Genomic DNA, 25702 nt, shown 5'->3' with positions numbered 1-25702 from the left:
TCCGTGTCCGTGTCTGAATCCGTGTGTACGTCCTCATCCGTGTGTTGGTATGTATGTCCGCATCCGTGCCCGTTTCCGCATCCATGCCCGTGTCCATGTCCACATATGTGTCTATGTCCGTGTCTATATCTGTGTCCGTATCTATGTATATGTCCATGTCTGTGTCTCAATATAACTTTAGATGTGCTCCCGCGAGGTTATCACCCATTATAACAAATTATAATATATAATTAACGTTATAATATAATCTGTTATATATAATATATATATACTATAATATATATATATATATATACTATAATATATATATATATATATATATATATATATATTCACTATATATATATATATATATATATATATATATATATATATATATATATATATATATATATATATATATATATACATTGTTAGTTGTAATATATACACACACACACACACACACACACACACACACACACACACACACACACACACACACACACACACACACACACACACACACACACACGAGGGTCAGCCAATAAGTAACCTTAGAATAGCGATATAAATTCGAAAATGTAATGTGTGTAGTTGTAGACGACATATGTTATATCTATGGGTAAGAGTCATGTTTTGCCTGTTTTAGATCTGGCAACATTGAGCGTATGACGTCAGTAGAACAGTTCCAAGATGGCGGCTCCCTTAGAAGCATGCACCAGGGAGGAGCAACGTTCTGTAATCCTTTTCTTGGGAAGTGAGGGTGTGAATCCCAGTGAAATCCATCGCAGAATGAAGATGCAATATGGTGACGCATGTTTATCGCTGCAGCAGGTGTATGACTGGGACAGGAAGCTTTAAAGTGGAGTGTTCAATGTGGCAGACGCTGCTCACTCGGGCCGGCCTCACACAGCCGACACACCAGAAATGGTCGCAGGAGTTGAGCGCGTGCTAAGGGAAAACCGTCGCGTTACGCTGGATGAAGTGGTCTCTGAATTGAACATTAGCCATGGTTCAGCACACCATATCATTCACAGCGTGCTGGGGTTCCGCAAAGTGTCTGCAAGGTGAGTGCCGAGACAACTCATACCCGAACTGAAAGAACGGCGAGTGGACGCATGTGAAGAACATCTGCGACATTATGAAACAGAAGGCGACACTTTCTTACAGCGAGTAGTGACTCGGAGTGAAAGCTGGGTCCACTACTTTCAGCCAGAAACGATGAGTGCAAGCAAAGAGTGGCGCCATTCAACTTCACCGAAGCCCAAAAAATTCCGCACACAGCCGTCCACTGGAAAAGTGATGCTGACGCTCTTCTGGAATAGCCGTGGTGAAGTGCGGTGCTACGCACACAACTTGCTTGCCAAAGAGGTAGGCCACAACGCGTTTGATAACCAAAAGAGTCTTTATTAAGAAAGCTCAAACTGTAGCACTGGGCGGGCTCGAGCTTGGAGCCCGCATATATCTGCCGGGGCCACGCCTAGTCCCCGGGCGTGGCCGATCGGTCGATAGGCGGGGCATGCCTTCCAGTTCCCCGCCTGGACGTTCGCGCCACCTGCTGGTGCGTTGAATTAGTGTCCTCTTGCTTGTGTCCGCCACACGTGCCCCCCCCCCCCCCCAGAATTCCCGCACACCTGAAGGGTGAGTTTGCGGGGAAGCCGGATGACCCGGCCGAAACGCCCCCTGGCGATGGGTGCCGGTCTGGGGGGTGGCGGGACGGCGGGGCTGGGGGGTGCCGGGGGTCCGACCGCCGGGGGGCGGCCTCGACACGGAGGAAGAGCTGCTGGTGGGGGTGCGGGGGGTCCGACCGCCGGTGGGTGGCCTCGACGCGGAGGCAGCGCTGCCGGCGGGGGGGGGGGGGGGGGGGGGGGGTTCGGATCGCGGTGGGCCGGCTTGAGGCGGTCCACGGAAATGCGATCCGGGTCACCGCCGATGTCGACCGTGAAAAACTTGGCCCCGGTCTCCAGTACGCGGAAGGGCCCTTCGTACGGGGGCCGTAGCGGTGCCCAGTGGGCGTCGTGCCGGATGAACACCCACTCTGCCGTGCGAAGTTCCGGGGCGACGTGGGCAGGCGGGCAACCGTGGTGTGCCGTTGGCACCGGGGCGAACCTCCGGGCGGTCTCCTGAAGGGCGGAGCGCTGTTGTGCCACGGACCAAGGAGCCGTGGAGTCGGGGATAAATTCCCCCGGTACCCGCAGTGGTTGCCCGAAGACCAACTCCGCCGAGGACGCGCGCAGGTCGTCCTTGGGCGCCGTCCTGAGGCCCAGCAGGACCCAGGGGAGCTTGTCCACCCAGCCGCCGTCGCGGAGGCTGGCCCGGAGCACGGCCTTCATGGAGCGATGAAAGCGCTCGCACAGGCCATTGGCCTGGGGGTGGTAGGCCGTGGTGTTGTGTAGCTTCACCCCGAGTCCTTGCGCCACCGCGGCCCAGAGCTCCGAGGTGAACTGGGGGCCGCGGTCGGACGAGATGTCTGAGGGGGCACCGAACCGGGCAACCCATGTGGCGATAAAGGCCTGCGCCACCTCAGCCGCCAATGGGACGGCCTCCGGCCACCGCGTGGTGCAGTCGACCATGGTGAGGAGGTGGGTGAGCCCTCGCGAGGGGGGCAGAGGTCCCACCAGGTCGACGTGCACGTGGTCGAACCGCCGCTCCGGCACCGTAAACGGGGCCAATGGTGCCTGGGTGTGGCGGTGGACCTTTGCGCACTGGCACGCGAGGGACGTCCTGGTCCAGTCGCGGACGTCCCTCCTGAGGCCATGCCAGACGAACTTCGCCCGACGAGTTTCTGGGATGCCCTCGCACCAGGGTGGGACAGGCCGTGGATGGCGTCAAACACTGGGCGCTGCCAGCCAGCGGGCACGATGGGGCGCGGCCGACCGAGGGAGACGTCGCAGAGGAGGGCCATGCCCGCGGCGTCGAACGGCACCTCGGTGATGCGGAGGCCTGTGACGGCGGTCCGCAAGGCCTGGACGCCGGGGTCGGCGGTCTGGTCCTCCGCCATCCGGTCTTAGTCGATCCTGAGGTGGACCGCGTGCACGACAGACAGGGAAAGGCAACCCGCCACCGGCTTGTCCTTAACCGCCACATGACGGATGTCTGTCGTGTACTCGGACACGGCCGAGAGGTGGCGCTGCTGTCGTGCCGACCATGGCTCGGCGACCTTGGCCATCGCGAACACAAGGGGCTTGTGGTCCACGAAGGCCGTGAACGGACGGCCCTCCAGCAGATGGCGGAAGTGTCGGGCCGCCAGGTGGAGTCCGAGCAACTCGCGGTCGAAGGTGCTGAACCGGCGTTCGTGCGGGCGAAGCTGCCGGCTGAAAAACGTCAGCGGTTGCCAAGCACCACGCACCCATTGCTCGTGCACCGTGCCCACCGCATAATCCGATGCGTCGGTGGTGAGGGCGATCAGTGCATCGGGCGCCGGGTGCGCCAGCATGGTGGCGTCGGCCAGAGCCAGCTTTGCCCCCACGAACGCCGCGGCCATCGGCTCCGACCATGCAATGTCACCTTTGCCCAGCTTGCCCCGAAGGGCCTCGTGCAAGGGGCGGAGGAGCTGGGCGACGTGGGGCACGAAGCGGTGGTAAAAGTTTACCATGCCCAGGAACTCCTGGAGCCCCTTGATCGTGTGGGGCCGTGGGAAATCCCTGACCGCCTCCACCTTGGCCGGTAACGGGACGGCCCCGTGCCTGGTGATGCGGTGCCCCAAGAAGTCGATGGTGGTGACACCGAAACGGCACTTGGCAGGGTTGATAATTAGGCCATGCTGGCCCAGGCGTTCGAACAGCGTGCGGAGGTGGAGCAGGTGGTCTTCCCGGGACGCGCTCGCGACTAGGATGTCGTCCAGGTAAACGAACAGGAAAGGTAAGTCGCGCAAGACGCTATCCATAAGCCGCTGGAACGCCTGAGCCGCATTTTTCAACCCAAAGGGCATCCTCAGAAACTCGAAGAGGCCGAAAGGGGTGATGACGGCCGTCTTCGGGACGTCGACCGGTTGGACGGGGACCTGATGGTAGCCCCGGATGAGGTCCACCTTCGAAAACACGGTCGTGTTGGCCGACCGGGCGGAAAAGTCCTGAATGTGCGGGACCGGGTAGCGGTCAGGGGTGATGGCATCGTTGAGCCGGCGGTAGTCCCCGCACAGCCGCCATCCCCCGCCGGGCTTCGGCACGATGTGCAGCGGGGAAGCCCAAGCGCTGTTGGAGCGCCGTACGATCCCCAGCCGCTCCAGCGTGGCGAACTCTATTTTCGCCACGGCGAGCTTCGTTGGCTCGAGTCGGCGTGCCTGGGCATAGACCGGCGGCCCGACCGTGGGGATGTGATGCTCCACCCCGTGTTTCACGGCCACCGCTGAAAAGGTGGGCCGCGTGAGGGTTGGGAAACTAGCGAGGAGGCGCGTAAAGTCGTCCGATGCCGGAAGCGTGCAAACTAAACTCACCGGGACGGAACGCTCCAGCAAGCCGATTGGCGAGCCGCTCGGTGAGCCGCTCAGTGAGCCGCTCAACGAGCTGCTCAGCGAACAAGCGATCGAGCTAAAGGTTTCAGCCTGGACGAGCCGTTTGTGCTTTACGTCGACCAGCAACCCATTCGCACATAGGAAGTCCGCACCGAGCAATGCCATCGGCACGCTAGCGGTCACGAACGACCATTGAAAGCACTGCCCTCCGAACCGCAGGGAGAGGCAGCGCTTCCCGAATGTGCGGATGGGTGTACCGTTTGCGGCAAGCAACTCGGGGCCCCGGCCCGCGGTTCGCTTGTCGGACGTGTAGGCTGGGATGACGCTTACCTGCGCTCCTGTACCGCAGAGGAAACCACGCCCGGACAAGGTGTCCATGATAAAGAGGAGGCTGCCGGAACGGCCGACGCTCAGGGCCGCTACCGAGCGCCGGCTTGGTAGTTTCCCGACTTGTCAAACGCGCACGGTGGGCAACACTTCCTAGCCTTGTGGCCGAACCTGGCGTGGAAATAGCACCAGGCTTGCGGCGGTGGGGGCTTTGGCGGCCGCAGTTTTCTCGGCGGTGGTGGTGGCAATGGTGGTGGGCGGGGCGCGGCAGTGGCCACGAGGGACGCAGCAGCATCAGCCTCGGGATCCACCACGGCCGCACCGTAACCCGACCACGTGTCGCAAGCCGCGAAGAACTTGTCGGCCTCTGTAGCCAGGGCGCGGGGTTCTTTTATTTCGGAACCGGCCAGTGCGAGGCATACCTGTGCGGGCAGCTGGCGTAGGAAGAGCGCCCGAAATAAGAAATCCGGGGCTTGGTCACCCAGCAACGACAGCATATGATCCATCCGCATGGATGGTCGTGTGTCGCCGAGTTCGGGAAGGTCCAGGAGGCGGTCGGCCCGTTCGATCTCCGTGAGGCCGAACGTGGCGATGAGGAGACGTTTGAGCGCCCTGTACTTGTGGTCGGCCGGCGGGTGCCGCAGGATGGACACGACTCGGGCGGCAGTGCCGGGCCCGAGGGCGGCGACCACGTGGTAATAACGGGTCTCGTCCGCCGTGATGCCTCGAAGCTGAAATTGCGCTTCGGCCTGCACGAACCACACATCGGCCTGTGCTTCCCAAAACTCTGGGAGTTTTACCGTGACGGCGTTGTTGGCCATGACGCGTTCGGTGGTTAGCAACGGCTAAACCAAAAGGGGTCACCAATAAAGCGTGGTGCTACGCACGCAACTTGCTTGCCAAAGAGATAGGCCACAACGCGTTTGGTAATCAAAAGAGTCTTTATTCTGTAAGCTCAAACTGTAGCACTGAGCGGGCCCGAGCTTAGAGCCCGCATATATGTGCTGAGGCCACGCCTCGTCCCCGGGCGTGGCCGATCGGTCGATAGGCGGGGCATGCCTTCCAGTTCCCCGCCTGGACGTTCGCGCCACCTGCTGGTGCGCTGGATTCGTGTACCTTGCTTGTGTCCGCCACAACAAAATGATTGACACCCCAGACTTAATATTTGGTAGCACAGACTTTGGACAAAATAACTGCAGTCAAGCACTTCCTATAGCCATGAATGAACTTCCTCCACCTCTCTACTGGCAGTTTGTCCACTCTTCTTGTGCAAACTGCTGCAGTTCTCCCAGATTTGAAGGGTGCCTTGGCTACAATCTTGTTTCTGACCTCCTCACACAATTCTCTGGTATTCTTTCTTTTCTCCATGCTTATTGTGGTACACACAGTGACACAAAACAGCAGAATGACTCCTTTTCTCTATTCCAACTGGATCAATGAGTGATTTTTATATTGCAGGCACCTGCAACTCACCATAGGTGAGTTCAATTCAAAAGTAAAGGAGAATCACCTGCTTGAAATCTAACTATTTATAAATACTTCTCAAAGGTGCCAATAATATTGTTATGAATTTTGGGTAGGGGGATATATAGATCCAGGTAGATCTGCATAGGGAGGTGCTCCGATGTCGCGAAGAAGAAGAACCATCTCGCCTGTAAGTAAGTCAAGGACCCGTCTAGCCCGTTTGTCAGATTAAGTGTATATCTGTGATCATGTTGAGGATTTTTGATCCTCAACAACAGTTGAGACTACGGATTTTTATGTTAAGAAAATAGGCCTTTTATGTTTTGAAAAGCGGAATTTTTTTTTTTTAATGTGAAAAAATCCCGAAATATTTTTTTCCCCCGTTTTATTCATTTTTTATTATTACCAAGTTTTTCAGAAATCAGTCAAAAAAAGAACAAAAAATGGTAAGCTTTTTCCTGCACAACATTAAGCACTCTGGGCTAGCAAACAGGTAAAAAATGACGTTCAGGTACCTTTATTGCAACCGCATTGTTTGATAAGTAGAGGACTAGAAGAAATTGACAAGACCCTTTTAGGAACGGTTAAAGTAGGTGTTTGAAATCATTATCTTGGTAATGTTCTCCTTGGTGAGGCGGTGTCGGCGGTCGGTGAAGACGTTTCTGTAGACGGAGAAGGACCTTTCCACGTCGACGCTGACGATGGGGCAGTACCTCAAGAGGGGGATGTCGGCAAGCTTGACTCCAGCCGGCACACCAACCTCAGATCCGTGCTGATCTCCATCCAGGATCAAAGCCACTGTCCTCAGCACACCAATGTCGGGATTGCGCTGCAGCACCGCCTTGAACTTGGTGAGCAGGATCTCCTTACGGCAGCCTCGGATCTTTTCGAGCTCCTCCTTGGCCTGATCAAGGAGTTGGAAGGCCTTGGCCAGCTCCATGCCGGCCTCCTCCAGCTGCTTCAGGATCTTCGGGATGAACGACACGTGGGCATTTAAGAAGACCAAACTGAGCTTGATGTCCGCCTTTCCGAACAGGTCTTTGGCACTCCGGATTGCCATCGCGTCGTGATCGTTCAGCTGGTCCACAATGTCCTTGACGGCCTCGAAGTGCTCGGCGTAAAACACCGCGGCGTCGATCCACGTCCCCCACCGAGTCAGAATGGGCTCCGGGGGGAGATAAAGATTGGGCTGCTGCTCCCTCCAAAGGACAACACGCGACGGGGCTTTGACGAACACCTTCTTCGTCGTGGCAATCAGGTCGTTGACGTCCTTGAACATTTCTCGGACTGTCTCGCAGACACGGTGGAGCGCGTGGGCAAGGGAGCGCCATGAGCACCACATTAATTAAATTCCCCCTCCGCTCCAATAACCGACCGGAAGAACAAACAGCAAGCGGCCTCGCAGTATTACACCATGGCGATGAAACATCGAACAGGCAGGCCGAGAGCCACTCCAAGAAGCTTCCCTGCGATTGGTGGAAGGAAGGTGAAGGAGACGTGCCACACTGATTGGCCACCGACCAATGACGTACCACTAAAGGCATGAAGCGCTCGTCCAATCAGAGAGGAGGGCGCGAAAGACTAGCAAGAAGCGACGCACTGGTTGGAGGGGAAGAGAGCTGACGTCACGGGACGGCCAGTAAAACCACTCGCTGGCCGACATTTCGAGCTTCTCGTCTTTGGATTCCTTCCTGCCCGGACCTCTCTTCCCTTCTTGCCTTCTCTTGTGTTGGATGTCGTTCCGTTTGGACCCTTGCTTGTTGGATGTTGGAAAGACGTTGGAGCACCGACGATTCTCTTACCCGGCATTCATGCACGGGACCTCACGAGCGATCGCACGGGGACGCGAGACTTGCTGCGCAGCGGCGTATGTGGGCCTGGTGGAGCGTGAACGAGGGCGCATCGAGGCCTAATTCCCACCAACCAGAGCCGCATCCGGACTGCACGCTTGGATCCGACGATAGCTGATGAACCCTGACACACCTCATCTAGACGGAGATAAGCCCACACCCACAGAACACAACGATTAATTTGATTAATTCTTCCCCTGTGCTTGTATTTGAAGTGAGGTGTGGGGACGTCCCAATTTAGGAATATTATTTATTTACCGGCGCGTTTCTTTGTGTCGGGGTCCGGCAATAAAGCCGCGTTTATTTTTGTACCATAAATCGGGTTTTTGTGAGTTACTTTTCACAGGTTGAAGACTGCGCACAGACCATCAGGTAAATCCCGCTTCTTCTTCTTCTTTCCTTTCTTCCACCCGCGCATACAGAGTGAAGTCCGCCATTGATCGTCGCCTCATCAATGCTCAATTGCCATTCGTGATTTCCCCAGTCTTAACAGAGGGGGAGTCACGCGACAATATTGTCCAGGCCATTTTAGGATTTCTGTGTGAAATAAGCTAAGATTTCCTCCCCCCAAGCTCTCTCCCTCCCACAGATCTCCCGATGTCCCTGTTCTCCACTGTTGTACTTGTGTGCTTCCCTCTCTCTCCCCATCTTGTCTCCCGCTCCCTTTATTATTTGTTTTTTATGTGTCTGTTTGTTTTTTTGTGATTAATGTTAGCTCTTACATGAGCCTTGATCTTCTACACAAAAAAATAAAAGATTTAGTCATTTTTTTCGCTTTTTTTGTTTTGTTCCACTGCAAACCAAAGCATGTGGATACCAAAATAATTTTTTCATTTCAACAATTTTCTGGAAGAAATGGTGCATTATTTGAAAAAAGTGCAAGGGTGGAAAAAAATTGTCGCCACAACTGTATTTGTATCTATATGTATATATAATTTTTTTAATAAGCAGTAATTCAATTCCTGCGTGGGGCTAGTGTGAAAAATTCTGACAACCCGGGACTCGAACCAGGGACCTCCATCACTTTTGTGGTGACAGCCCACTGAGCCATTGAATCTATTGAATCTCCTCAGAAATGTTCCACACTCAACACTGTGAGCTTTATAATGGCCGAAGTCTTACCGTGCCTGATAGGCAGACCCCCGGATGTGAGCATAAGTAGATGTAAGGGTATGTATGTGTATGCAAGTATATGTAGAAATGCATTGGAGATTAACTCATCTTAAATGTTTAACAAACAGGAATTCAATTCCTGCGTGGGGCTAGTGTGAAAAATTCTGACTCGACCCAGGACTCGAACCAGGGACCTCCATCATGTATATTATATTTATGTATGTGTGTGTGTGTATATATATATACACGTACGTACATGTCGAAAGATTTGTAGCTCAGGATTCATATTGTAAATGATAGCACACTGAGCAGTAAAATAATTAAAAATTCTTTATTAATCACCTGACATTTCAAGAACAAATTAGTTCTCTTCCTCAGAGGCGTTGAGTGTGGTGTTAACCATTAAGATCCGTTGGGAAAGGTTCACGTGATGGATTGGTCCAAGTCCTTGCCAATCGCAGGGCTTCCCTGCATTCAAATGGGTCTGCCGTTTTTGCCATTGTAATTGATTGCGTAGTGCTTTGTATGTGGGATGTAAGTCGATGTGTCGGTTGATGGAGTTTTTATCAGAGTACTAGGCCTCGACAATCTCGCGGTTCACTCTCAAAGATCCTGTACTAAGGATCGTGGTCTGATTCCATGAGAATGTATGTTGGTGTGTGTGTGTATGTGTGTCGCAACCAATGACAACGTGTCTTGTCGTCTTACAGCACGTTGGTGTTCAGTTAGCCTTGTGGTTAAGCGTTTGGATGTTTGGCCCACATAATTGGCTTCACAATCTTCACATCGTATGTTGTAGATGACATTCTTTCTGTCAAATTTGTTCACCTGGTCTTTTGGCTTTGACAGCTGTGCTCATAAGGATGTTTGTGGTTTGTGGGTGATGTTGATGTTGTACTCACGTAGAATGCGGCTTGTGGTTTCGGAAGCGTGTTGTATGTATGGAAGTGCCACCGTGTGTGGAGGTGTGGTTGGATTGTTGTTGTTGTAGTTGGATTTCCGGCGACAAGATTTGATAAATGCATTTGGGGTTGTGGTTTTCTCACAGTAGTTGAGTGACGTGCAGCATTTCCATCTGGCGTTGTTCTTGGTTACTGCAGTGTGTTTTTGTACGATCTACTAAACTGCGAACACAACTTATTTTGTGGCAGGTGGGATGGCCACTATGGTAATCCAATACTTTGTGTTAGTACGTTTACAGTACACCTGCGTGTGTAGCTTGCCGTTTCCATTCCTGGAAAGATATTGAATGCAGGGAAGCCCTATGATTGGCAAGGACTTGGACCAATCCATCACGTGAACCGTCCCCAACGGAACTTAACGGTTAACACCCCAATCAACGCCTCTGAGGAGGAGAACTAGTTTGTTCTTGAAACGTCAGGCTATTAATCAAGAATTTTTAATTCCTTCACTGCTCAGTGTGCTATCATTTACAATACTAGGACGTACCCGTACGTGGGTGCCCGTTCCTTGCCAAAAAAAAAAAAAAAATGTCTGGGCGTGCCCATGGGCCCATGGGCGTGCCCGTAAGTGCGTGATGTGACCGTACAATGAATGTATCGTCCTGACGCCGCAGCTCGGATGGCGCTGCAGTTAATCGGGCCTGTATCGGCAGAGTTATTATAAACGTGTACTACAATCGATCGTACCTTACAACAATCAACACAGATTGCAACGTCAAATAAATGAATACGCTCTCAAATGTGCCGTCCGAGGCAGCGTCTGCTCGCCACGTTCAGCATCAGTACGTCGTCACTATGACTATCCGTAAGTCCGGAAGTGACGTCCTCATTTGACTGTCCGGAAGGTCGCATATCGCAGTTACGATGAATTGCAAATTAGTTTTAATTAGTTTTAAAACATAGTTTAACGCCAACATAGTTTGCCAACGTGAAATCAATGAATACGCTCTCAAATGTGCCGTCCGAGGCAGAGTCTGTTCGCCACGTTCGGCACACGTGATAGCTCGCTGCTCTCTGATTGGTTGAATCGTTTTTTGGACATAGCTCGGTAACTACTTGTCCGATTAATATGAAACCTTGAAAAGGCACATCCTCAGGTCCCCAGCAATATATCTGGCAAGTTTCAATTAGATCGGACCCGTGGTTGTCGAGAAACAGCGGTCACAGACACACAGACACACAGAGATTACTGGAATTATAGATAGACTAGGGCATGCCCGTACTATATATATATCGAAAATTATATCCCCCCCCTCTATTTACATGAAATGGTTTGGTCCATTCGCAAAGCCAAAGCGAACGGCTTGCGAGTACGGTGACAATCCCCCCCCCCTCTATTTACATGAAATGGTTTGGTCCAAAGCGAACGGCTTGCGAGTACGGTGACAATCCCCCCCCTCTATTTACATGAAATGGTTTGGTCCAAAGCGAACGGCTTGCGAGTACGGTGACAATCCCCCCCCTCTATTTACATGAAATGGTTTGGTCCAAAGCGAACGGCTTGCGGAGTTTGGTAAATAAATCGCCATAGCTCGGTAACTACTTGTCCGATTAATATGAAACCTTGAAAAGGCACATCCTCGGGTCCCCAGCAATATACCTGGCAAGTTTAAAGTATATCGGACCCGTGGTTGTCGAGAAACAGCGGTCACAGACAAACATACATACACACAGAGATTACTGGAATTATAGATAGACTAGGGCATGCCCGTACTATATATATATCTAAAATTATATCCCCCCCCTCTATTTACATGAAATGGTTTGGTCCAAAGCGAACGGCTTGCGAGTACGGTGACAATCCCCCCCCTCTATTTACATGAAATGGTTTGGTCCAAAGCGAACGGCTTGCGAGTACGGTGACAATCCCCCCCCCTCTATTTACATGAAATGGTTTGGTCCAAAGCGAACGGCTTGCGGAGTTTGGTAAAGAAATCGCCATAGCGTGCACAAACGCGCAGGAAAGCGAAAGAATCGCAAATTAGTTTTAATTAGTTTTAAAACATAGTTTAACGCCAACATAGTTTGCCAACGTGAAATAAATGAATACGCTCTCAAATGTGCCGTCCGAGGCAGAGTCTGTTCGCCACGTTCGGCACACGTGATAGCTCGCTGCTCTCTGATTGGTTGAATCGTTTTTTGGACATAGCTCGGTAACTACTTGTCCGATTAATATGAAACCTTGAAAAGGCACATCCTCAGGTCCCCAGCAATATACCTGGCAAGTTTCAAGTATATCGGACCCGTGGTTGTCGAGAAACAGCGGTCACAGACAAACACACAGACATACACACATACACACACACACACAGAGATTACTGGCATTATAGATAGATATATATATATATCTATCTATCTGTGCGGTGTCTGTCTTGTGTTGTCTTGTCACTGAACTACTCCCTCAATCTTTGTCAAATCGTACCAAACTTCTGGTATGTACCTATCTCCCCTGTGTGTATGTCCTAAGGGTATTTTTGTTTTGAAAATTAACAAAAAAAAAAATGCATTCTTTTGAAATTTTTTATTTTTTTAAAACTTCAATCTACAACTTCATTTGTTTATAAAATGTAATATCACGTATATTACAAACACATTTGTGCAAAATAATTGTTTGTATTATGATTGGTTTAAACCATGGCAACTCAGGTACAGTCATCCATCTATATGTCTACATATATGGGCAGAGTCTGTGTTTTCACTGAACTACTCCCTCAAACTTTTGATTCTGTGGTTGTGAAGTGTTTTTAATAACGTGGTGGTGAGGTGTTTTGAATAAGTGATGGTGAGGTGTTTTGAATAAGTGATTGTGAGGTGTTTTGAATTACATGGTGGTGAGGTGTTTTGAATAAGTGATTGTGAGGTGTTTTGAATTACATGGTGGTGAGGTGTTTTGAATTATGTGGTGGTGAGGTGTTTTGAATTATGTGGTGGTGAGGTGTTTTGAATTATGTGGTGGTGAGGTGTTTTGAATTATGTGGTGGTGAGGTGTTTTGAATTACGTGGTGGTGAGGTGTTTTGAATTACGTGGTGGTGAGGTGTTTTGAATTATGTGGTGGTGAGGTGTTTTGAATTATGTGGTGGTGAGGTGTTTTGAATTATGTGGTGGTGAGGTGTTTTGAATTATGTGGTGGTGAGGTGTTTTGAATTACGTGGTGGTGAGGTGTTTTGAATTACGTGGTGGTGAGGTGTTTTGAATTACGTGGTGGTGAGGTGTTTTGAATTATGTGGTGGTGAGGTGTTTTGAATTATGTGGTGGTGAGGTGTTTTGAATTACGTGGTGGGGAGGTGTTTTGAATTACGTGGTGGTGAGGTGTTTTGAATTATGTGGTGGTGAGGTGTTTTGAATTACGTGGTGGTGAGGTGTTTTGAATTACGTGGTGGTGAGGTGTTTTGAATTACATGGTGGTGAGGTGTTTTGAATTATGTGGTGGTGAGGTGTTTTGAATTATGTGGTGGTGAGGTGTTTTGAATTACGTGGTGGTGAGGTGTTTTGAATTACGTGGTGGTGAGGTGTTTTGAATTACGTGGTGGTGAGGTGTTTTGAATTACGTGGTGGTGAGGTGTTTTGAATTATGTGGTGGTGAGGTGTTTTGAATTACATGGTGGTGAGGTGTTTTGAATTATGTGGTGGTGAGGTGTTTTGAATTATGTGGTGGTGAGGTGTTTTGAATTACGTGGTGGTGAGGTGTTTTGAATTACGTGGTGGTGAGGTGTTTTGAATTATGTGGTGGTGAGGTGTTTTGAATTACGTGGTGGTGAGGTGTTTTGAATTACGTGGTGGTGAGGTGTTTTGAATTATGTGGTGGTGAGGTGTTTTGAATTATGTGGTGGTGAGGTGTTTTGAATTATGTGGTGGTGAGGTGTTTTGAATTATGTGGTGGTGAGGTGTTTTGAATTACGTGGTGGTGAGGTGTTTTGAATTACGTGGTGGTGAGGTGTTTTGAATTACGTGGTGGTGAGGTGTTTTGAATTACGTGGTGGTGAGGTGTTTTGAATTACGTGGTGGTGAGGTGTTTTGAATTACGTGGTGGTGAGGTGTTTTGAATTACGTGGTGGTGAGGTGTTTTGAATTACGTGGTGGTGAGGTGTTTTGAATTACGTGGTGGTGAGGTGTTTTGAATTACGTGGTGGTGAGGTGTTTTGAATTACGTGGTGGTGATGTATTTTGAATTACAAGGTGGTGAGGTGTTTTGATTCACGTGGTGGTGAGGTATTTTGAATTACGTGGTGGTGAGGTGTTTTTAATTACGTGGTGGTGAGGTGTTTTTAATTATGTGGTGTGAGGTGTTTTTAATGATGTGGTGGTGAGGTGTTTTTAATTAGGTGGTGGTGGGGTGTTTTTAATGACGTGGTGGTGAGGTGTTTTTAATTACGTGGTGGTGAGGTGTTTGTAATTACGTGGTGGTGAGGTGTTTGTAATTACGTGGTGGTGAGGTGTTTTTAATTAGGTGGTGATGAGGTGTTTGTAATTACATGGTGGTGAGGTGTTTTAAATTATGTGGTGGTGAGGTGTTTGTAATTACGTGGTGGTGAGGTGTTTTTAATTATGTGGTGGTGAGGTGTTGTTAATTATGTGGTGGTGAGGTGTTTTTAATTACGTGGTGGTGAGGTGTTTTTAATTATGTGGTGGTGAGGTGTTTTTAATGACGTGGTGGTGACATGTTTGTAATTACGTGGTGGTGAGGTGTTTTTAATTATGTGGTGGTGAGGTGTTTTTAATTATGTGGTGGTGAGGTGTTTTTAATTACGTGGTGGTGAGGTGCTTTTAATGACGTGGTGGCGAGGTGTTTTTAATTAGGTGGTGGTGAGGTCTTTGTAATTATGTGGTGGTGAGGTCTTTGTAATTATGTGGTGGTGAGGTGTTTTTAATTACGTGGTGGTGAGGTGTTTGTAATTACGTGGTGGTGAGGTATAATTTTCCCAAACTTCCAGTCTGCATCTACCCCTCCTCTATGCATGTGCTGAGCGGTTCTTTTTTTCATTGTTTTTATCAACCAAAATCTTCATCCTAATTTGCTTATAAAAATGTAATATCACAAACTCTACAAATAAATTTGTACAAAATAATTGTTTGTATTATGATTGGTGTAAATCATGACAACACAGCAACTCAGCCACAGTCATTATCCTCAGCTAAAACAAGCCCGTTCCTCTGTAACGACGTGTTGTGAGGAGAGCGTAGCGAGCATATATATGTATATATGTATATTGTTACGTTTGTGGGGGTAGGCAATACCGTAGTCCAGGTAGAATTGCATAGGTAGTGTGGTCCGACTGTCGTGGAGAAGAAGAAACCCTCATGTATCATAAGTAGGGATGGTCCAGTCAATGGCGCGTTTGGTAGGCTTGCCTTTGAGGGCCTCATAAAGGGGCCGCATCAGCTGGGCCACCCGGGGCACGAAATGATGGTAAAAGTTCACCATGCCCAAAAACTCCTGCAAGGCCTTGACGGTGAGGGGGCGTGGAAAACCCTTCACAGCCTCCACATTAGACGGCAGTGGGACGGCCCCCTCCCTCGTGATGCGGTGGCCGAGAAAGCGAATTGAGGCCACCCCGAACAAGCACTTGGCCGGGTTAATGATCAGGCCGTGCTGACTGAGGCGTTCAAAGAGCGCTCGGAGGTGAAGCATGTGCTCTGACCTGGAAGCGCTGGCGATGAGGATATCGTGCAGGTAGACAAACAGGAATGGCAAATCCCGCAACACGCTGTCCATCAGGCGCTGGAAAGCCTGGGCCCCGTTCTTGAGCCCAAAAGGCATACGGAGGAATTCGAAAAGCCCGAACGGTGTAATCACCGCGGTCTTAGGAATGTCCTGCGGCCGGACGGGAACCTGATGGTAACCACGAACGAGGTCCACTTTTGAAAAAAAAACTTTACAGGCCAAGCGGGCAGAAAAATCCTGGATGTGCGGGATTGGGTAGTGGTCAGGTGTAGTGGCGTCATTAAGGCGGTGATAATCCCCGCATGGGCGCCAACCGCCACCCGGCTTCGGTGCAATGTGGAGAGGCAAGGCCCACGGGCTGTCGGAACGTCGCACGATGCCAAGACGCTCCAACGTGTCGAACTCCGCCTTTGCGATAGCGAGTTTCGCCGGGTCGAGGCGTCGAGCCCGGGTGAAGACAGGCGGGCTGGTGGTCAGAATGTGATGCTCCACCCCGTGCTTGATGGCAACGGCCGAAAAGGTGGGCCGTGTAAGGGCCGGGAACTCGGTGAGGAGGCGGGCGAACTCATCAGAGGTCGGGAGCGTGCACGCAAGCCTCGTCGAAGCGGACCCGCTCAGTGAGCATGGAAGAGAACTGAATGTCTCCGCATTAATGAGCCGCCGATTTTTAACATCCACCAATAGGCCGTTGGCGCAGAGGAAATCAGCGCCCAGCAAGGAGGTGGATACCTTCGCCGTAACAAAATCCCATGTAAACCGCTGCCCGCCAAAGCACAGTGCCACGGTCCATTTGCCAAAGGTCAGAAGAGCACTGCCGTTGGCGGCTTCCAGGACGGGGCCGTGCCTCCCGGCCGCATGGTACGGTGCTGACGTGGGTAGAATGCTCACGTGTCCGGAGTCGGTGTCCGACGATCTCCGGAGTCGGTGTCCGACGACGTCCGGAGTCGGTGTCTGAAATGAACAGCAAACTGCCCGAACGGCCGACGCTCATGGCAGTTAACGAGCGCCGGCCACCCCGTTTCCCGACTCGCTGAAGCTGCAGGGAGGTCGGCATGACTTGGCCTTGGGCCCAAACCTTGCATGGTAATAGCACAAGCCTGGGGCCTTCCGCCGCTGGGCCGCAATGGCGGCCGCCAAGGTGTCCGCCTGCTCGACGGGACTGGGGTCCCATGCAGCCGCACTACATTTCTGCCTGGCGGAGAAAAACTTGTCTGCCTCCCTGGCCAGGGTGTGGAAATCCGTAATGGGCGAGTTGGCCAAGGCTGACAGTATCTGTCCTGGCAGCTGCTGCAGGAACAGCTCCCTGAAGAGGAAACATGGCCGGTGGCTGCCCAGGAGAGACAACATGTGGTCCATCAGCTCCGACGGCTTTGAGTCGCCCAGCCCGGGCAGAGAAAGAAGCGGGCGGGCGCGTTCGGCCTCAGTGAGCTCGAAGGTTTCGAGCAAAAGCGTTTTAAGCATCTCGTACTTGCCGCCCTCCGGAGGATTCTGGAGAAGGCTCACCACCCTGGTCGCCGTGGAGCCGCTGAGCGCAGACACGACATGATAATATTTCATGTCGTCGGCAGAAATGTTCCTAATGGCGAACTGGGCCTCAGCTTGCGCGAACCAAATGGCGGCTTGTCGTTCCCAAAACTCCGGCAGTTTTATCGAAACTGCGCTTGTCGCCATGTTCGTTTGGGGCCCCCGAAAACGTTCGGGAGCAGTCGGGGTCACCAATGAAGGAGTTCCGGGTAACAGGGAGGCGAGACACTCGTAGCTGGTTCAAAGCTCGTTTATTCCAACGGACTGAAAAAACCAAAACCAGGGGGTGCGGTGCGATCGGCGGAGATAATAATCAATGACATAACAGCGTGACGAGCGCTGTCCCGATCTCCTCTGGACCGAAGTCCGAGACTGGTTTTGGTTTGCACTGGCGGGAACGATGGTCTGGGTGGCAGACAGGCTGTTGGTTCCTTGCGGGTTATGTGGTTTTTGCCGTGTGAGACATAATCCGTGGCTGTTGCTCACCATTAAAGCTAGGAGGTGCCTTGATTTATACATATATAGGCTGCAGAACACCAAATATATAGGCTGCAGCACACTCAATACTCATATAATTATACAGCACTCTCATATATATATATATATACAGACTTGGCATTTAATATGGAATATTTTTTTTGTGGGGGTGAACTTACTTTTCAAGATGACTTAGAACCAAAAGTTCATTGGAATTATGTTGAAATTATTCTAGATTTTGTTAATGTGACCTATAAAAGAAACAAAAACCACATTTGACATTTCGAAGCAAATAAATTGATCCTTGAAAGTGATGTAAACTGATATCGAACTCAATTCACGGACAGTACTGTGTTAAACTTCTGTACGTTTTCCAGAAGTATCTCTTTATTTTGCACATTAGCCAAAAAAAATTTCAACAAAAACAAAAGCTAAATTATGACTGGGATTACGGACAGTAAAATTACAGTTCAGTACTTCGTGTAACCCCCACGGGCATTGAGGAGAGCACGTACACGTCGAGGCATGCTGTTCGCGAGATTTGACAAGGTTTGGACAGGAATCGCTTGCCATGCAGTGACAATAGTCTGCTGCAATTCACGCACAGAGGCAGGCTGCTGGTCCAAGTTGTCGATTTGACGCGTTAATTCTGCCTACAAGTTCTCTCTCGGATTCATATCCAGGGACATGGCAGGCCACTCCATATGCTCTACACCACGGTCAGCAAGAAAGTGTTGGATCATGCGAGCACGATGAGGCCGTGCATTGTCATCTTGGAAGACAAAGTTTCCTTGAAAGGCTGCACGAGCAAATGGAAGCAATGTTTCTTCCAGAATGACCCTGTACTTGAACTGGTTCAGGTTTCCATTCAGAACAACCAGGTCAGTTTTGCCCCCTGCATGAAAAGCAGCCCAAACGGTTACCCCACCACCTCCAGCTTGGACTCTTGGCACTATACAATCTTCGTTGTGGGCTTCATGCACTTGTCTGCGCAATCGGACGCGGCCATCTTGACAATAGACCAGAAATCTAGACTCGTCACTGAAGGTCACGTGATTCTAGTGTCCTGGCTGCCATTGACGGTGCTCTCTGGCCCACTGCAATCTGCGCTGGCTGTGTTGTCTGGTCAGGCGTGGCTTTCTCAGGGGACGCCTGGCACGATAGCCTGCTTGAACCAGTCGTTGGTTGACTAGCCTTCTGGATACAGGCACATTTGTCAGTTGCTGCCACTCAGCCCTAAGCCGATGAGCTGAATTGGTACGGCCATTGCAGACTAACCGGTGCAGCTGGCGATCATCTCTCCTTGTGGTTCTGCGTGGACGTCCTGGCCTCGGTATTGGAGTAGGGACACCCCTCTGAGCATTTCGTTTCAGGATCTTTGACACCTGATCTTGAGTGATGCCATACTGCCGAGCATTAGCACGCTGTTTCATGCCAGAATTTCGTAAAGCCACCACTCCATGACAAACAGCATTGTCAAGTTGACGGACCATCTCCAGAGGAAGCGGCAATAACTTTTGTAGACCCTGCAGTTGTTTTCAGCAGTTGTTTTCCACTAATACAGAATGCAACAACCCTTATATACCCGATTGTGAAGCCAATCGTCAAATGTACCTGTCCTTACATTTTGTCACGCCACCTGTGATATAATCCTGTTATTGACTTCTTGCTGCGAAAGACAATCAGTGACATGGTTCTTTCAACAAAGATATCACCGAAGGGTAAAAGCAACTCACCAGATTGGTATACTAAGTTCAGAAAGTAAACCCGTCAAGAAAAAAAAATTATGCCATATTAAATGCCAAGTCTGTATATATATATATGTATATATATATATATATATATATATATATATATATATATATATATATATATATATATATATATATATATATATGTATGTATGTATGTATGTATGTATGTATGTATGTATATATATATATATATATATATATATATATATATATATATATATATATATATATATATATATATATATATATATATATATATATGTATATGTATATGTATATGTATATATATATGTATAATTGTATATATATATTGTTACGGTTTTGAGGTTTGTACAGTGAGTTCAATAAATGTTAAAGGTTTGCCCCCCATAGATAGTCACACAAGCAACATGTAGCCTCATTTGTAGTATAGTTATTTCTTAGTATGTGTGAGAATAGGCCATTTCCTATGTTAGTTCTGCGTTGTGTAAAGCCAGGAAAATAGGCCCTACTGCCACCGATCATCCTACGTCCGTAACCTCAATACAGTTTGTTAACGTTGGTTCATTTTGGGCGAGTTAACACGAGGGAGGCGGAGGAGGATCGGGGCAGAGTCGACGCGGAGCGGCAGGAGCGATGACGGTAAGCATGAGCTGCCAATCAGAGCTCAGAGGTGGTGGTGTCAGACGGCATGGTGAGAAGAGTCTGGTGAGTTCCAGAAGGTTCGCGGGGCGTACCTATATAGCCCGCTGCGCAAAGCCCTCGACAGGACTGAAGCAGAGGACTTGCCGGGAGGGAGGAAGAGATTAAAGAGAACTTACCGCCAGAACGCGCGGTGCTTGATGAGCTTGATGCGCCTTGCCGCAATTGCATGAGAACGGCTGAGTAACCGCCCTTTGCCGTAAAAGTCCGCCCTTTTCCGTAAGAGTCCGCCCCTTGCCGTTCCGCCCGATATATCGCCTTTGTTCGAGAAACGCACTACGAGTCCCGGTCTTCACCTATTACCATCTTCGCGGGACGCACGTGGACCACGGAGAGCCGGACGGGGCCGATCCTGGATGACCACATCGGCACGTTGGTGAACATCGACATCTGCAATTCCCTGTGTGAGTGTGAGAGAGACGGGCCCGTTGTCCAGGGATAAGTACGACTGTCTAAGCTTGCTCTGTGTCTCTTCGTTCTGAACTGTAAATACGTGTGGGAATCATTAAACCCATCTGTTCTTCCTTTCTTCTTGATTCGATTGTTCCCGTGATTTCTCCATTTGACTAAGCGTGGCACGAATAGAACCGCTTAAATCGGGGTCCATTAATTGAGACTGCGCGGATCACGTGTACGCAAACCGCTCGGCGTACTCCAACCTCACGTGGTTCGTGTGAGGCTTGCTACCTCGTTTCCGTGGCGGCGCGAGTACTTATGTACGAGCGAGAATTTGGTCCCGAAACCCTATTTTGCGCTCACCCCAGAAGGACGTAATAAGTCTCGGTTCCGCCAGGCCAGTAAAGACAAGGGGATTAATCCCCCCTTGATAAGGGGAAGAAGGCCGGCGAGAGAACCGCAACAATATATATATATATATATATATATATATATATATATATATATATATATATATATATATATATATATATACATATATATATATATATAATTTGTTACGGACCGCGGATTAGATGTTATTTTGACCGAGCGGTGGTGTAACCGCGGCCGAACAGTTATTCCCCGACTAAAACCCGATTCAACCCAAACGTTGGCCGTATCGCGCCGCAGCTACTCCATCGGGAAAACTCTAAAGCGACCGAATGCAAAGAGGAAGAAGACGTACAGAAGAGAAACTGGGTTTATTATTATTTACACACATAAGCAAAAAGAAAGCAGTCACGTTTATTTACAGGGGACATGAGACGCAGGTGACACAGTGAAAATACTAGCTTATCTAACAGGCTTACTTACTACCCAGGACAGAACAAACAAAGACACTGACTCACGCGGGGAATTGCAGAGTGGATTGCTGGAAGGAGGTGTGTGGCTGGAGGGGGGAGGACGGCACGGAGCTGGCTGGAGCATGATCCCGCACGGGACGTCGGGCTGGACCTCGATGGCCGCTGATGCCACCGAACCTGTCGTGTGCGCGGAGTCACGGGTCGGCGCTGCTTGTCTCAGTAAAAGCGCATCTGCTCTGACGACCCAGCTCTTTCCTTGGACTCAGTAAAAGCGCAACTCTCTGACGACCCAGCTCTTTCTTTGGACTCAGTAAAAGCGCAACTCTCTGACGACCCAGCTCTTGTCTCCTCCCTCCTTGTCTCAACTCTTCCACTCAACTCCTTGGGGAACGCCCCGCCGGCGGGTTATATAGGCCCCGCCCCTCAACCTTTTCGAACCTCCCCGATCGCTCTTCCTCCGCCCTCTCTAGCCAAACCCCTTGTTCATGGTTGGTCGAGTGGGGCTGGCTCACTCCTCCCCTCTATGACGAGGTGGAGACACGCCTTTCTTCTCCGACCCTGCCTCGTGGTCAATGGCGGCAATTGGAGGGGATGTAATTGCCAATCGACGAAAGGGGGAATGGAGGTTTTTGGGAATGGGAATGAAGGGAATCTATCTCTTTTTCACTCGGTGCAATGGAGTATTATTCTAATGGAAGACAAGGCCTTACTCTAAAACACATAATAAGATATAAGCTATTGAACAAGGGTTTTATCGGGTCCTGCAATGTGGTGTTTATGGAATTAACTACCGAGACGCCCTTTTTATCTTTACACAACTCCGGAGGCAGGAGGGGCCATATCCAAACAATGTTCATCACCATTTCCAATAAAATACAATTTAAAAAATGCCATCCTCATATCCGCAACACTGCACCCTCCTCCTCTTAGGCACACCCCGGGCCTACAACTTTTATTTAGTGTGACACGTAGGTGTAGTTCCCTCTACTTTTAACCTGACCCTGAGTGCGACAGTTTTAAAACATAAATAAATGTGTCCCGCTGCTCCATTGCACCCTGCCTAACAGACTTACGCCCACAGTTAACCGAATTGCGGAATGGTCTTCAAACTATACATTGACGGTGGGGAGCATTATTTACAATTGACACTACTTTTATTTACAAGACTAACCCAGGACCTGTAATTGTTCTTTCTGGGGGGAGACAGTCTGCTCTGCATCAACGCACCATGAAAGCACCCAAAAACACACCAACACACCCTTAAGCACCAATCGGTGCAGTCATCACTGTTCATCAATGTTCAATGAATAAAAATAAAATCAACAACCCCTAACCCTGCAGGTGATCTCTTGCTCTTCGGCTCCCTCTGCTGGCTATTTACTTTCTTCCAGATGTTGTCTTTTTCCTTTGCTTTTCTTACTGGCGGCCTATTTGAACTGAAAATGAAATGCACCCAACGTGTCCATTTTTATTTATTTTATTTATGGCCCACAGGGCCGACTACGTGTGGTTCACCTGTGGGGCATCGGTGCCCTGTGGCCAAGGTCCGCCAGCAAGATTTTGGGCCCTCATGGCCGGTTCCAGCAGAGGGGCCATGCCCCAAACCCATGGGGTCCATAAGTGGTGCTCGGCCACAGACATGTGGTCCATAATGTGGTGCATCGATGCAGACAGCTGGTTCTGAGAGTTCCGGGCGCACAATGGCCGACTCACGCACGCTCCCCTCGGCGCCCAATGGCGCACAGGTCATGTGGGAGACAAAAGGGGGAAGACAAATGAGCGAGGGGTAAGGTCACAAGGGTACACATCAATAAGGCAATGCAAGGCGAAATGCGTACGGAGGGCGAAGTGAGAAAGCTCGTCCCTACCGTACGTCACCCCCCTATCACCTACACGACCCTTGCCCTTACCCCATATGTACAAAATCTACACATTACAAATTCGTCACTACTGTCACGTCTTCCCCATATTTCCCACACCAAATTCGTCACCACAATCCCTCTAGCCAAAATTTGCCATCACCCAAATTCATCATCAATCCTCATAAGGAGGAAGAGATGGAACATCAAGCACAATGTCACACCCACGTCATGATGCGTCTCACAATCCAAACATTTGCATCATTAAAAATAATAAACATGGCATGGTGTGGAGGTACGTCATCCCAGGCGAGTGGATGCAAATGGTGCAAGGAGATCCTTCATCCTATCTATCCTCTAAATGACTTTAACACACTTTACACTACCCGGGGTCTTTCCCTGCCAATCCATTGGCCAACTTACACTATGGGTTCTAAAAACCAATTCCCATTGACCAAACTGTGGTGCTTCTCAATTTGGGGTCTCACTCCCCCGATTCATCTCCCGGTGCCGTTGCACAATTTCTGGGCTGCGACGTGTAGCTCTCCCAGCAGGTCTACCCACCTGCACACCTCCACCACTGCAGTTGCCACCCGAGCTTACCTAGCACCTCACCCTAACCTAACTAACTGGGGAAGGGTACTCCTGGCTCTGCCACCCCACTCGGTGCCCTCTGGCACTGGGCTACCCGGGCCCGTCCTCCGGATCCTCGGGCCCCACCCACAACTACCGGCTCCCAGAGCCCACCTGCGGCCTCACCTGGCCGACATCCTCACAGTGGTGGAGTGCCCAAACCAACTACACACACTAACAGGCTACACGCCCAGCCATTTCCACAACACTAATGCACCCATCCAATCACCATTCTTCCACCACGCACCACAGATGCCAATATCCAACCACAATTTACCTATACCCTCTACCTAACACTTACACTACCCGCCCCGGGTATTCGTGATGGGGGTCCACTCTTCCCCCATTCACACCTTCGCACCATCCACTCCACTCCATAGCTTCCACCATACTCACTGCACGACCATCCACTCCAATACTCCATTTATTCCACACCCATGTCTTCCACACAACCATTTATTCCATTCACCTGTTGGTGCACACCTGTGCACTCACACCTGGTGCCACCTGCACCCTCCTCCTCTTCCTGGACCATTTGGTCAACACAACACCCATCACCTTCACTCACTCATACACTGCTCCACACTCCTGTCCAGTTGCACACCTGTGCAATCACACCTGTTCACCATACACTTCCAATCCTCAAACACACGGCATCATCTCATCTCACTACTCCCCTCTGAAACTTGCGCTTCCCAGTCGTCCCTTTAAACTATTGCGCTCCCACGTCATTATCATCCACACTAATCTACCTGCGTCCCCACTACAGGTGTCATTGTCACTAACTAACCTTAGCGTTACCTAATGTCATCTTCGCTAGATCCCTACACACGATATATCCTACCCACCCGGGCTAGTTTTCACTGCCATCAACCCCATAAACTAGTGCTCCTTTGCCCCCCCTTCTGTGAGGGATGACAGAATTGCCATCCCACCACAGCGGGGCATCTCTCACTACCATCCCCCCAGTCCTCTGACGCTACGAGCCCCCGTCGCAAGAGGTACTGGGTCCTGCCTCAGCATCTAGAGCCGAGGCAATCCATGAGGGCACCTGCTCGCCGGCATAAGGTCTTATCCGGTCGGCATGGACGATCCGAGGGGGGGTCCGTGGCCCCATTTTGATCTTAATGACCACGTCACAGATCTGCGACAGGACGACTCCTGGGCCTTGCCAGGGGGAGGTGAGTTTTGGGCACCTTCCCTTCCGCCTCCGGGGATTAAAGAACCAAATCTTCATCCCCGGAGCGTATTGACTCCCCTGGCCCCGGTCGTCGTACCTGCGCTTCATCTTGGCCCCCGCCAGATGGAGCTGGCGGCGGGCGAAGGCATGGACCCACTCCATGCCTTCCTCCAGGTGACGTGCGTAACCCTCCCTCGGCGGTGTGTCCGTGGTGTCTGGCACGGGACCGCATAGCAAGTCGGCGGGAGCCCGTAACTCCCGCCCATACATAAGCAACGCTGGACTGCATGCGGTGGCCCCGTGCTGGCTAGTTTGGTAGGCCATCAACAGGTACGGGAGATGTTCGTCCCAGTCATCCTGACGGGTGGTGGTGAACAATGCTAATTGTTGGATCAATGTTCGATTGAACCTTTCCACCATCCCGTCAGATTGTGGCCGTAAGGGCGTGGTTCTGGTTTTCCGAATTGACAGGAGTCTGCACACATCTTTTAGCAATTGACTTTCAAAATTTCGACCCTGATCGGTGTGCAGCTCCTGTG

The 25702-nt window shown here is 50.4% G+C and overlaps 1 protein-coding gene across 1 annotated transcript in view; it reads left to right on the top strand.

Moving 5' to 3' along the window:
• LOC137438517 (uncharacterized) overlaps positions 1-25702 on the top strand; it is a 170326-nt gene that overhangs the window by 1891 nt on the left and 142733 nt on the right. The window lies entirely within an intron of this gene.

This window comes from Myxine glutinosa, chromosome 13 (genome assembly GCF_964187855.1).
Source record: "Myxine glutinosa chromosome 13, kmMyxGlut1.1, whole genome shotgun sequence".
NCBI classification, from domain to species: Eukaryota; Metazoa; Chordata; class Myxini; order Myxiniformes; family Myxinidae; genus Myxine; species Myxine glutinosa.
The sequence above is the reverse complement of the archived record's forward strand: the minus strand, read 5'-3'. Positions and strand labels throughout refer to the sequence as shown.